Genomic DNA, 13,052 nt, shown 5'->3' with positions numbered 1-13,052 from the left:
TTTCAGACGTTCTGTGATGCGTCCTCGTCAGAAATTATTTTCAAATGTGTTGGAAATGTAAAAATGGCGATTTTCGTAGTTAATTTGAAGTTTTTCCAAGGGGTGGAGGCTTGTAAGTGTTTATTATTCATTGGCCTGCTCAATCTTTATTGCTCTTGTATTGTGAGGGAGACCGTTGACCTGGCTGTAGTCGCTATCTCTTTCTCCTAATGTTTTTTTCTTTTCCTTTAGGGTGGGGTAGTGTGTGTGTGTGTGTGTGTGTGTGTGTGTGTGTGTGTGTGTGTGTGTGTGTGTGTGTGTGTGTGTGTGTGTGTGTGTTTGCTTTTATTGGTTTGGGAATGTGTATATTGTTTTATAGTATTTTGGGGTTATTTGCTTCCTTAGGAAGGCGGCTGTGATCCGAGGTCGTTACTAATGTGTATGTGTGGGGGGGGACTAGCTCTTCTGAAATAAGGGTAGGGGTGCTTTCATTTTATTTTGATATTTATTTTTGGATTCTTGGATTTTAGTGTTGTGATTTTTCGTTTTAGTCTTTTCGGGTATTCCTTATATTGTGTTTGTTTAGAAAGAGGGGTGTATTTAAAATAGGGGATTTTTTAATGTTTCTATTTATTTGTCTCCCCATGTGGGTATGGCCAGACCCAGGATCGGTTCCTAGTGTGGGGAAGATTTTTCCCCAGAGGGGGGCATTGGAGGGGGTATAGGTATGGGAGGGGGATGATAGAAGGGATGATAGTTGTTTCAGTCATGAGGGGGTTCTCCTCCACTGACTGAGGAGGGAGCGAGGTGTTGGAACAGATATTATACTATGGTTCTAGGTGTTTCCTAGTGTTGTTGGTTTCGAGGTTAAGTAGGGTTGGTGTTGTTCAGTGTGTTGTATTAGAGATAGGGGTGTTATGTCTGTGTGTGGTTGTATGCGCGCACGTGTGTGTGTTTTAATGTGATTCTGATTTATGTGTGGGTGTGTATATGTGTATGTGTATGGGTGTGCATGCGAGTGTACCTTGCATTTCATGTTTTTGTGTGATGGTATTAGGTTCTGTTCAGTTCAGGAGTGAATCTGGTGATGAAGTTTTTTCCTGTGTAAGTAAATAAAAATAATTGTCTGTTTGGAAGATTGGCATTATTTTGAAGCTGTTTCCACTGCATGTATGTACGTGTTTTGAAACATAGAGGTGTCTGTTATCTGCAATTTTGATGTTGCTCTTATGTAAGGCCACTCTATTGCTGAAATTTTTGGTGGCGCCTATGTAGGATTTGTTGCATGTTGTGCATCTTAGTGTATATACTACATTTCTGGAGGTGCAATTTAGATCCTTTTTTATTTTGAATGTTTGTGCTGGATTTTTGAATATATATATATATATTGCTTTTTATTGTAAAATAGAAAGATAGTTGAGAATATTGCGAATATATATTTCGTATCACTTTGATTTTTCGAACTCTTGAATGTTATTTTCTCAATGTTTCGATTAATGTAACCTCCGACCTTTTTCAGCTGTCACTTGTCAAAATCGAGAATCATTCTGTTGAACCCCAGAATCTTTCTGTCGAACTCGGAATCTTTCTGTCGAGCTCGGAATCTTTCTGTCGAGCTCGGTGAATTTGCATAAAATTTCGAAAGAAGACCTTTTTTAAATAAAGGTAGCATGTTTTTGTTCCGTCAACCATGACTCAGTAGAAGTCCTAAGTAAGTTGCAAGTGTCGCTCGCAGTGAGGATAAAACCTTCAATCTCCAGAAGTGCGTAATTTTACAACTGAATTTCATCAAGTACTTAATCCACTACATATGCTTATTCTTGTATAAATTTTAGGAATCTGAAATCTATTTAGTTTCTAGATGTACAAACTTTTCATTATATATTACTATTTATTACCAAATATTATTATTATTATATGTATACAGACACATAGATATATATCTTAATAATCATACAACACTCTTGACATCCGGGTGTCCTTGCTTACGTGCGTGCTTGGGTCTTGTCTTCGACGACTGGACGATTCCATCTTTTAGAAAAGAGATGACAAGCGAATTTATGCTTATATATATATATATATATATATATATATATATATATATATATATATATATATATATGGGGGAGGCATTGCTCAGAGACTAAGTAATGATGGAAGAGAGTTGTATGTGTCGGTTTCGATTCTTTTTATTTTTGATTGCACTACTATGTATTAGGGTCAATATAATAATTGATAGAGAATTGTCTCTATATAAATAAATACGTGATCTACATTGATTAAAATGTCATATTTAAATGAATCTTACGACCGAGAAATGCCGGAGAGTCTGCTAGCATATATATATATATATATATATATATATATATATATATATATATATATATGTGTGTGTGTGTGTGTGTGTGTGTGTGTGTGTGTGTGTGTGAATAAACCCTTTTTCGGGGTCAACGGCCAACTAGCATCGTGTGTGTTTGTGTGTACGTATGTGTGTATTGGGGTGGAGAGAAAGCCGTGGTGAAGGCAACCTTCCTAGAAGCAAATCTCTGATTTATAAAACCATAAAGCGGGAGACCAGTACCCGCATTAAGCTGGTCTGCAGTTTAACTTGTTGCTGGCTATCTTGCTCTTGCTTGTTGCTGGATCTCAACATTTTGAACCGAGAGAGAGAATTCGCTATCGTACAAAGCTAAGACTCTGTAACATCATCCGTGTATAAATACTTCCTCAGTCATTTATCTATTAAAATGGCCCTGTGGCGATGGAAGTCATTTTTGGGATCATGGACTAAGTGTCTGAGGAAGTGGCACTCGTCTGACAAGACGTTGCAATCATCATATATATATAATATAAAGCTGAACGTCTGTGTGTGTGTGTGTGTGTGTCTGTGTGTGTTTGTGTGTGTCTGGTCACGAATAAGCTCCTATATGGTTGACTATTTTAAAAAATATTGATTACATATAATGATAGAAGAAGTATCAAAGATCAGGAATAGGTATGCTTGATCTAGCAGAACGGTGGTTCATAAAAATTGTGGGGTCTGCGTTCGCGCTTGGCACCCAAAGTATGGAAATAAAAAATGAAAAAAAAAAGTTTACAAGGGTTTTTGATATAGATGTTCATAAGAAGACTTTGATAAATATGTTTCAACTTAAATAGGGATGGTATAATAATATTGTGGGGTCTGCGTTCGCGCCTGTACTCCATGGAAATATGCCACGAACTTTAACAAAGATTTTTCATATCTATTTGCGTAAGTATACTTTTTTTTTTATTACATTTTCACCCCAAACAAGGCACATTGCCATTTGGTGTAGGGGCTACTATCAGGGGAAACATCTACTGGGGTACTATGTAGGGATTAGGGCAGCGAGATGTTGGTTCACGTTTCACTTGAACTTATGCATGTCAGTACAGTTGGGGAAGCAGTGACCTGGAATGGAATTCCAAAGCCTAGCAGTTCTGGGGAAGAAACTACTGGAGTAGAAATATTTTTTTACATCTAGGGATCTCTACAGTGTGGGGGTGGGATTTTGCAGCTTGTCGGGTCTGTCGAGGGTGTTCACGTCGTGGGGGCACAAGTGCTTGCAGTTCTTCAGAGCATTCACCATTATAATACTTGTAGAACAGGCAGAGGGATGCAACGTTTCGACGATGGGACTGAGGCTGAAGCTTAGATGCCAGTTTAGGGCCTATCAGATTTGCGACTCTCTTTTGAACCCTGTCAAGGAGCGAGAGACTAGTAGCCGATGCACCAGTCCAAATATGACAGTAATACTCCATACATGGGCGAATAGTGGCCTTATAGAGGTACAGGATACTTTCGGGTGTTAGAAGTTTTCTAGCACGGTAGAGAGAGCCCACCTTCCTCGCAGCGTCCCTGGCAATGCCCTCGATGTAATTGTTCCAACTCATGTTTCCTGTGAACGTTAGGCCAAGGAGCTTGAGAGACGTACTCTCAGATAAAAAGTCATTGGCCATTGCTATAGGTGGTAGAGAGGGTTTCTTGTAATTATTGAATGAAACCAGTTTTGTCTTGACGGCATTGAACGTGACCATCCATTTTTGTCCCCATTCCACTACTGATTGGAGGTCATACTCTAGTGTTTCTGCCATTACTTTAGATATATGTTCATTTGTTTTCCTGTCGTGCCTGCTATAGAGTGTGGTGTCATCAGCATATATACCCATCTCAGAGGAAATTTTGTCGGGGAGGTCATTTATGAATATCAGGAACAGCAGAGGTCCAAGGATAGATCCCTGGGGCACTCCCGCATTTATATCATATTGTTTAGATGTACGACCGTCGAGGACAACCTGGATTTTTCTCTTATCTAAGAAGGATTTAATTATGTTAAGTATTCTACCAGTGATACCGTAAGATCTAATCTTCCTGAGGAGACCCTCATGCCATGCCCTGTCAAAAGCCTTAGATATATCTAGAGCTACCGCTCTGCCCTCTCCCGCTTTGTCCAGTGAATGGTATATGCGTTCAGAGATTACAGTGAGGATGTCTGCCGTGGAACGGGCTTGTCTAAATCCATATTGTTGGTCGGTCAGAAGTTTAGCATCTGTAAGGTGCTGGACTAGAGCATGGTTAATTTAGGTCTCAAATATTTTGGCAAAAAGTGGGAGGAGGCTAATGGGGCGATAATTTAATGGGTCAGTTCTTTCGCCAGAATTCTTGAATACTGGTACCACAGAAGCAGTTTTCCAACAGCCCGGAAAGCAAGATTCATTAAGGTATTTGTTGTAGAGTTTGGAGAGAACTGGAGCTACTTCGGCTGTGCACTTTTTTAATAGCACAGCTGGGATGAGGTCGGGTCCAGATGCTTTTGAAGTGTCAAGGTTTTTTATGATAGCATGCACCTGAGCAGGGGTGATTATCAGAACGTCTAGCGTGGCGTCTGTCCGCATAGGAAATTGGGGTAGGGGTGGTTTAGAGGGTCCAGTGTGGAGTTTGAGGCAAACCGACTGGAAAGCATGTTAGCCTTCTCGGTTGTTGAGCAAAGAACCTCGTGATTGTTGGTTAGTGGGGGAATTGTTGATTGCCCATTATTTACTACATTGTTGTAGATTTTCCAGGAGTCACGAGTTCCTAATTTTTGTGCTTCGATGCGTTTTTTAGTGGTTTCCGTAAATTCCCTCTTAGCTGTCGCTATTTCTTTCTTAACGTTACTTCTAGCTTCTATGTACTTCTGTCTGTTTGAACTGGACTTATGTCGGTTAAACCTGCGGAATGCATGCTGCCTTTGAGCAATGGCAGTTGCGCAAGTCGAAGTAAACCATTGGGAAGAGTGGGGCTTGCTATAGAATTTCCGCATGGGAACATGCGCTCTGATTGCAGTTTTGAACCAGTCAGTGGTCTCGGTTGCACACTGTTCAGCAGGAAGAGAAAAAATATTTCCCCATGGGGCGTCTCTGATAAGATCTCTGATGGCTTCCCAGTCAGCCTTTTTATAATATCTCGTTGTTTTGAGCACTGGCTCTTCAGTTTTGGGTCTAGAGTTTAGGGCGATTTCAACCATTATCACCGCATGATCAGCGTTCCCAAGTGGGCTGTCGGCTTTCGTTACACAATCATCAGGAACTGTGGTCAAAAACAGATCTAATAGTGATGCGTGTTGTTCTTCCTGATCAGGGAAACGGGTTGGAAAAGTAACAATTTGCGATAGGGAGTGAGATACAGAGAAGCTATGAGTTGCGCTGCCTGCTGCATCTGTGTAAGTAGAGAATCCAAGCCAGTTTTTGTGATGGACATTAAATCGCCAAATACATGTACTTGGGCGCTAGTGTCGAAGGAGAGTGCTGTGTCTATGCTGTCAGATACTTTGTTTATTATGGTGCAGTCTTGGGTCGAGGGAGAGCGGTAGAGAAAGTAAAAGTAGCTTATGTTGTGTTGCATGATTAGTCTAAAGCACATAAAGGCTTGATCATCCGTTTCTAGGTTTGTTTCTCTAGTCAAGGGAAGGGTATTACGAATGTAAACTCCAAGTCCGTGCATATGTCTGTCAGAGTCCTTACGGCAGAGTGGGAGATATCCAGGCATGTTAAAGTAGTTAGTAAGTAGATGGAGGAGTGTAGGTTAGTCTCACTTAGTGCTAAGATATCCGGGGTATTTGTTAGGAGAAATGCTTCAACATCAGCTAAATTAGTTCAAAGCCCACGGATATTTGTGAATGCAAGCCTCAAGGGAGGAGGCAAGTTGGATTTGTTTGACCCTAAGCCTGGTTTAAGCTTATTTTTAGATTGTACTGTCATCATGTTTTTTAACGAGTTTCAGTTAGGTTAGGGGAAGCCGAACGGAGGTTATGCAGAATATCACACATGCATTACAAGTAGACCATCAGTTGACCCTCCATCAACTGGGACTGTGGCCTCAGGAAAGCCCACCGGGGATGAGTGCAGGGTCCCTTTCCATGCGCGCCATGGCACTGCAAACATCCCGATATTATACAACTGTTGATGGAGCAGCCGCTCTAAGCGCTACCAAAGAGTTAGGGCACCTGTACTACCAGTCAGAAACAGCAGCCAGTAACTGTCAATCCGGTACCCTCAACCCATCAGAGGAAGGTCAACCCAATCTAATTGCTCAGGCATATATGGTACTCAAGCATTCTCAAGTGCCCAGCTTTAGGGGTGGGGTGTGTCGGGAGTGGGGAAACGGCGTTCATTGCCCTAGGCAAGAAACAAGATCTACCAATGGGTGTTTCTGTCGAATCACTGTGATAGTATCTCTGCGCCTGACTAATAGGCAAAGAAGGAGTATGGAAGCCGGGCGATAGGCAGGACCTATCTACTCCTTAAGCAATTTAGGTTTGCAAACCGGTAATTTGTTTGAGTCACCAGCTCTAGGAAGGTTGTCATCCAAGACTGAAGAGGCCTCCCTCCTCTTTGGTTTAGTTTCAGAGTTTTCCTTCTCCTAGACGGATGATCTGGAAAGATCTACTGGGTCCGTCACCACTGAGAGGGTTTGCTCTGCGCCTGGGTTCTAATCCAGGTATTTCTGCGACCCCGCGTGGTTAGTTAATGTTATTGGGTTAGTTTGTAGAGGTTATATCTGCTAAATAGTTACACTCCTCAAAGTGGATTAGGGACATTGTTATTTCATCGTTACTGGATAAAGGGGTTGAGTAAAGCTCATGCAGTGTAAGCAACTATGATTGTAAGGAGGCTTGTTAGGAGGAGATAATGTGGTTTGAGGCTTTCTCTTTTATATATATATATATATATATATATATATATATATATATATATATATATGTATATATATTATTTTTTTTTTATTTATTTTTTTTTATTCATGTGAGCTTGGGTCTAGTATAACATTAAAGTGTGAGTAGGTGTTAAGAATTGAACTACGAGTTGTGACCAAACTATATTTTAGATGACAGCAGGGCATGAGATGCGAGTGCAATATAGTACGGGTAAGACAGTAAGTTTAGAGTCATGTGTAATTTGGTAAATAGATATATGGGCTGGTTTTAGTAGGTGCGAATAAAGTTGAAGGTACAAAGTGAGTTTCTATTATTGAGAGAAGATGTTTTCAGCTTTCAAGTAAGAGATATGGACATTTAGCATAGTAAGGAGCATTGGTTCAGTTTCGTATTAGCGTTGCAAAGCTATCTAAGAGGAGACATAGTTGTGTAATGCAGTGCGGTGTGCTTTGCTTCCGAGTACATACTTTGGCTGTTAAATACCAACTGGAATAGGAATGAACTCCAATGCATGTCTAAAGGGTAGAATTGTATAGATGTTTAGTTATGACTAAGCAGTTAGCATGTGAGGATTAGGGGCTGGAAGTTAAAGATTCCAGTACAAAACGGTGTGAAATGTAGGAGTTAAGTGGCGGTTTGGTGGGAAGGAGCACATTGTTAGCTTTCAAGGGACAGGGGTTATTAATTTACAAGAAACAGATCTACATTAGGATGCATTAGTTACAAGAACTAGTTCATGGCGGATCGGAAATTCGTATTTTGTATTTATAGGAAGACATTAAAGTCACGCACGGAGCATAGCATCCACTCAGGAAGAATAGCTCTAGTATCACAGCTAAGATACTGCATATTTAGGTAACGAATAGTGAAAGTTAAATTGGGCGGCACTTTTTTTTCTTTTTTGCACCTTACCATGGCTGTTACTATTAAGTATTTTACTTAAATAAAGTTCTTCTCTCATCTAAATAAGCAAAATAGGGATTCCCCCTCCCCATTACTACGTCGATGTGACATGGTAAAAAAGAAAAATTTGTCAGGAAATTGTTTTAAAATAAGTGAATCAAGAATGGTCAAGATGTGTGAGAAATAAGATAAAATTACATAGAATGATATGAGCACAAACGAGGAAAAAAAGGTTAGATTTGTTTGGTTTAAAAAAAAGAGGATAAAATAAAATATAAAATAAAATAAAGTGTGCAAAGAAAAAACAAAAAAATGTACTTAGCTAAAATTACATCTTCGGTGTGTGGCTCTCTTCGACCACCATGCAAATGACGCTAAGGAATTCTACCCTTTCTATCCCAGGTCATTGGAGTAGGGGAGGGGGCACACTTTACATTTGTGGTCGTTTAGTGAGAGCTTTCTCTTCTTTTTTAAGGAGAAGGAAAGGAAAGAAAACCAATATTCTGCTTATATATTCTGAATAGATCCTGAACTTCGTCACATTTAGATTTTACAACAGTAACTTGGCCAGGCATGAATTAAATTAAAACTGGGCAATTAGACTGAAAAGAAATATAGAAGCAATACGCAATCTGAAATCAAGACAATTTCTTGTTTGATAATTATGTTTCAGTTTGAAGAAATATGGGATAATAAAAATTATTGGATGTTCGTTCGCGCCTGACCTCCATAGAATGCAAATATGTCACAAAGTTTAAGAAGGTTTTAAAAGGGTTGAGGGTCCACAATAACACCTTAACTTTAGTTTTAATTCACGTTAGATTTTATTTATTTTTTTAGTTGAATTATATTGTGTCGAATAAATTCGCCTCATAAATTCACGTTCTTATTAAAGTGAAAGCCAAAAAAAAAGTCGGAACTTTAGAAAATTCTCGACATAAATTTTGCATAACTCTGTTTTTTCCTTCTCCACTTGCACGTGGCACTCTTTCGAAAATAGATAAATAGATAAATAATAAAAAATAAGAACCTTACTTGTTATCGTGTCAAAGGAATGAAAAATCCTGCTCACGTGATTACGTGTCTTTTTAAAAACATTTCCATAACCGTTTTATTTTTATTTGTATATCTGTTTAGGCTTTTTTCAGTGTACTAGAAGGAATTCAGTTGATTACAACCCTTTCTGCGTGTTCTTTACATTACAATAGTACAATCCTGAATCCGACGGCGCAATACTACACCGTTCAATTCTGTAAACTGAAACGAAGCTGTTCAGCTTGAAAAGGGCACCATTTTCTTCTTATTCATATTTATATCGATTCTTTGCTTTAAAAAACTAAAGTAATTACGTGTTTACTTTTTTAATATCCTATTTTGATGTTTCGGATTATTTTACTAAAGTAAGTAAAGCTTCATTATTTTTCAAAACTGTTTTTGTTTCTTTGGTTTTTCGATATTTCGTCGATATTACTTAGTAAGAGTGTTTAGCAGAAAAGCCAACAAACGACTACCCGAAAAAAATATATACAAGAAATAAATGTTACCATAGTCAATAAAAGTTCAGTTCATGTTTTTTGTGTTTTAAAATAGTTTTTAATGCTCTTTACTTGAAATCATTTCAGCTAACCGAAATTAAAACGAAATTTGAGGCGATAACTACTTGAATGAATTTTTATATAAACTACACATGCCATAATCGAATATTCCTCAAGCAGAAAATAACGGAAAACATTAAAATATGTTTATAAATATTCCTTACGTTGACGGAACTCTCTTAAATTGTTAACACAGAATGCTCAGGTGCCCCTCCTTCAAATTGAAAACGGGGCTCTCCATTTCAAAGTCGATGCCATTTTCATTTTTTTTATCGGTTCGTGAATAAAAAAAAATTTTTACAAACTACTTAAAAATACAAACCAATGAACTTTTCTACCATAAAAGTAACTTTTATTGACTATGGTAACATTTATTTCTTGTATATTTATATTATATATATATAATATTTTCTCTTTGTAAGGATCAAAACCTATCTCTTTACAACCCCTCCTTTTCATAACCTATCATACTTTCATGAATCACAGTCCATTTTCTGTAGGCTGTTTTTGAACCCAGTCCACGACGGGTAATTCTGCTAGTATATATATATATATATATATATATATATATATATATATATATATATATATATATATATACATATATATATATATATATTACTTGATGTAAAAAGTTTTCAAAAAACTATGCGTTATTATTTGGCTTTTAACCAAGAAATCGCAACGATTTAGTAACTGTTATTCTATAGTATTTATTGGTGTTGGAGACGATTATGCTACATGTGAAAGTGCATATGCGTTTGACATGAAATGGGGAATAAAATGTTTAATTTTGTTTTCTGTCATGCTGTGCAACCTGTGTGCAGTTTGCAAATATCAGAACGTCAGAGATGGAAAAAAACGGAAAAGAAATATTTTGCATGTTCATCGATTTTTCCTGGTTCGACAATGTGGTTCGTGAAAGCATTTGAAACTTACGTGCAGTTATATAACAAATCATATTTTATATCTGCCAACTAGCAAAATATAGTAGTGTGCTGCATATGACTCTAGTTTGAAGTATCTACGTTAATTGACGCACTATTCACACGATTGTTAATATTCAATAGAAAACATTCATAAATGTAGTTATTATATTTTACTACATTTGTTTTTCGTGACTATCTATGATCATGGATATTTTTGAGAAAGACAAAATATACCATAAAAAAGAAATAGATGAAAGTGTTAAATAGCACATTACTTTCAGAGTTAGAGAATCAATATCTTCTATATATATATATATATATATATATATATATATATATATATATATAGTGAAGATATTGATTCTCTAACTATATATATACTAGCATGGGTGCCCGGCGTTGCCTGTGTGTTTGGATGTGTATGTTGAGCAAAAAAACAGTGCTAGTAAGAAACCAGGCTCGAACCCGTACCGCAAAAGAGGAAAGGAACGGGAAAACCTGGCGTCTTTGCTGTTACGACCACCGCCAAACCGGAGGAACTAGATTAAAATTAAGGCTAGACAATCGAAAAGAAGGGATCACTTTCGAAAATATCGGCGAAAAAAAGCGACCCCCCTGTATAAAGGTGCTCAGTTGAAGGTGAAGATATTAATGTTTTTAGCCAATTTTTCGATATTTGTCGTCTGAAAGGTCGAACTTCAAAACGATACTGATCTTGTTAAAATCCGTCGCATCTGTCGAAAGTTTTAGGCATACATGCAAACATACATACATACATACATACAATTATATATTGGTAACTCAAATGTTTGACCTGAACCGATTAAAAAGCTTGCTCTATCTCTGAATACCCTTTATATAAAATTTCAAATGTTTAGACCAGAAATTGTCTGCGTAATTTGGTAGAGACCACCGATGCGGTAAAATTTTTATTAATCTTTGGCCCCTATTATGACCCCTTAACATTTATTTTTTGGGCTCAAATCATATTATTAAGTTAGAAACCTATATCTAAAATTTCAAGTGTTTAGACCCCAAATTGCCGGGGGAGTTTGGTAGAGTTCTCAAGGGTCAAATCGTTGAACTTTGACCCATTAACAGCCAAATTTCTGGCCGAAAACTGATTACAAAGATTTTCCTAAATCTCAATACCCTAGAGCTAGAATTATATACAATGCAAATATAGAAAAAAAAAACTGGCCTACTTACTTATAGATATGTAATAAGAATTAATTAATAGGATAATATGGGTAAATAGCAATTAAAAGTAGGTACAACATATGAGGGCAAAACAGAAAGGAAAATATATATGTAGGTAAAATAAAAATACATATATTCTAACCTTCCGTTTTGTCCTTACATGGTGTACCTATTTTAATTACTATTTACCATATTATCTTATTCTTTCATTCTTATTCCATATCTAGATGTCATTAAGCCAGGGTTTTTTTTTCACAGGATGGCCCACTTAAAAGTAGCGCAGAAAATGTAATAGAGAGGAGGAACATTCTTTTATTGTTTAAATTACCTGAAACATTATTTAAATGTCCTGTAGTGCTGGAAATGCTCCCCGTTGATATCTATGCATTTCTGGGCACGTTTAACAACGTTTGCAGATATTGACTGTAGATCTTCTCTGGTGATTCCCTTGACAGCGTTGGTAATGTTCTCCTTTAGCTAGTCTAGATTGTGAGGATTATATGCATAAACTTTTTGTTTTAAAGTCCTCCAAAGATGACAAATCCAGGGAACGTGGTGATCATAACCCTTTGCTTACTGTTCTCTATTGTGTAAACATATCATGAACTCGTGTTAGTGATCTGTGGGACGTGTGGCATGTAGCGCTATCTTGTTGGAAAAAGAATTGCATTTTGTCTTGTGGTGTTAGTTGGTTGTTAAGAGAAAGATTAGAAAGATCGGGCTACTTTTAAGTCGCTACCCTGTCTATTTGCATTTTGTATTATTCTGGCGCTTCTCTCTTTTGATGAAAATGCCATGGCCTAAATAAGTTTTTGTTTTAATTTTTCCATTCACATTTCCTTATTGTTCTGATGATATAATAAAGTTATATATAACTTTTATTCCTCATCTTTAATTTAATATTATTGTTTGCTCCTCTTAAAAGTGCTGAATTTTTCTTATCTTGATAAGTTTTGTTTGTTAAAAATAAGTCTGTAACAAACAAAACTTATTGTATGTGGCCAACATACTTATAAATGAAGCGTTGATATATACATATGTGAAGCATTATCGAAAACCAGCGTTATATAAGGAAACCAAGCACAATTTGATTTCAAATGATAACTAAGTACTGCAACTAGATGGTTTATGTAAACGGAATGTTCTACGAATGCAGACACATCGATGCTATTATGTATCTGTTTACATGTAAACGGTCCGGAAAATCTATCTCTATAAGGAAGCATATA

The sequence above is a fragment of the Euprymna scolopes genome, chromosome 10, assembly GCF_053919585.1.
Source record: "Euprymna scolopes isolate OS-2025 chromosome 10, ASM5391958v1, whole genome shotgun sequence".
Taxonomy (NCBI): domain Eukaryota; kingdom Metazoa; phylum Mollusca; class Cephalopoda; order Sepiida; family Sepiolidae; genus Euprymna; species Euprymna scolopes.
Note: the sequence above shows the minus strand (reverse complement) of the source record.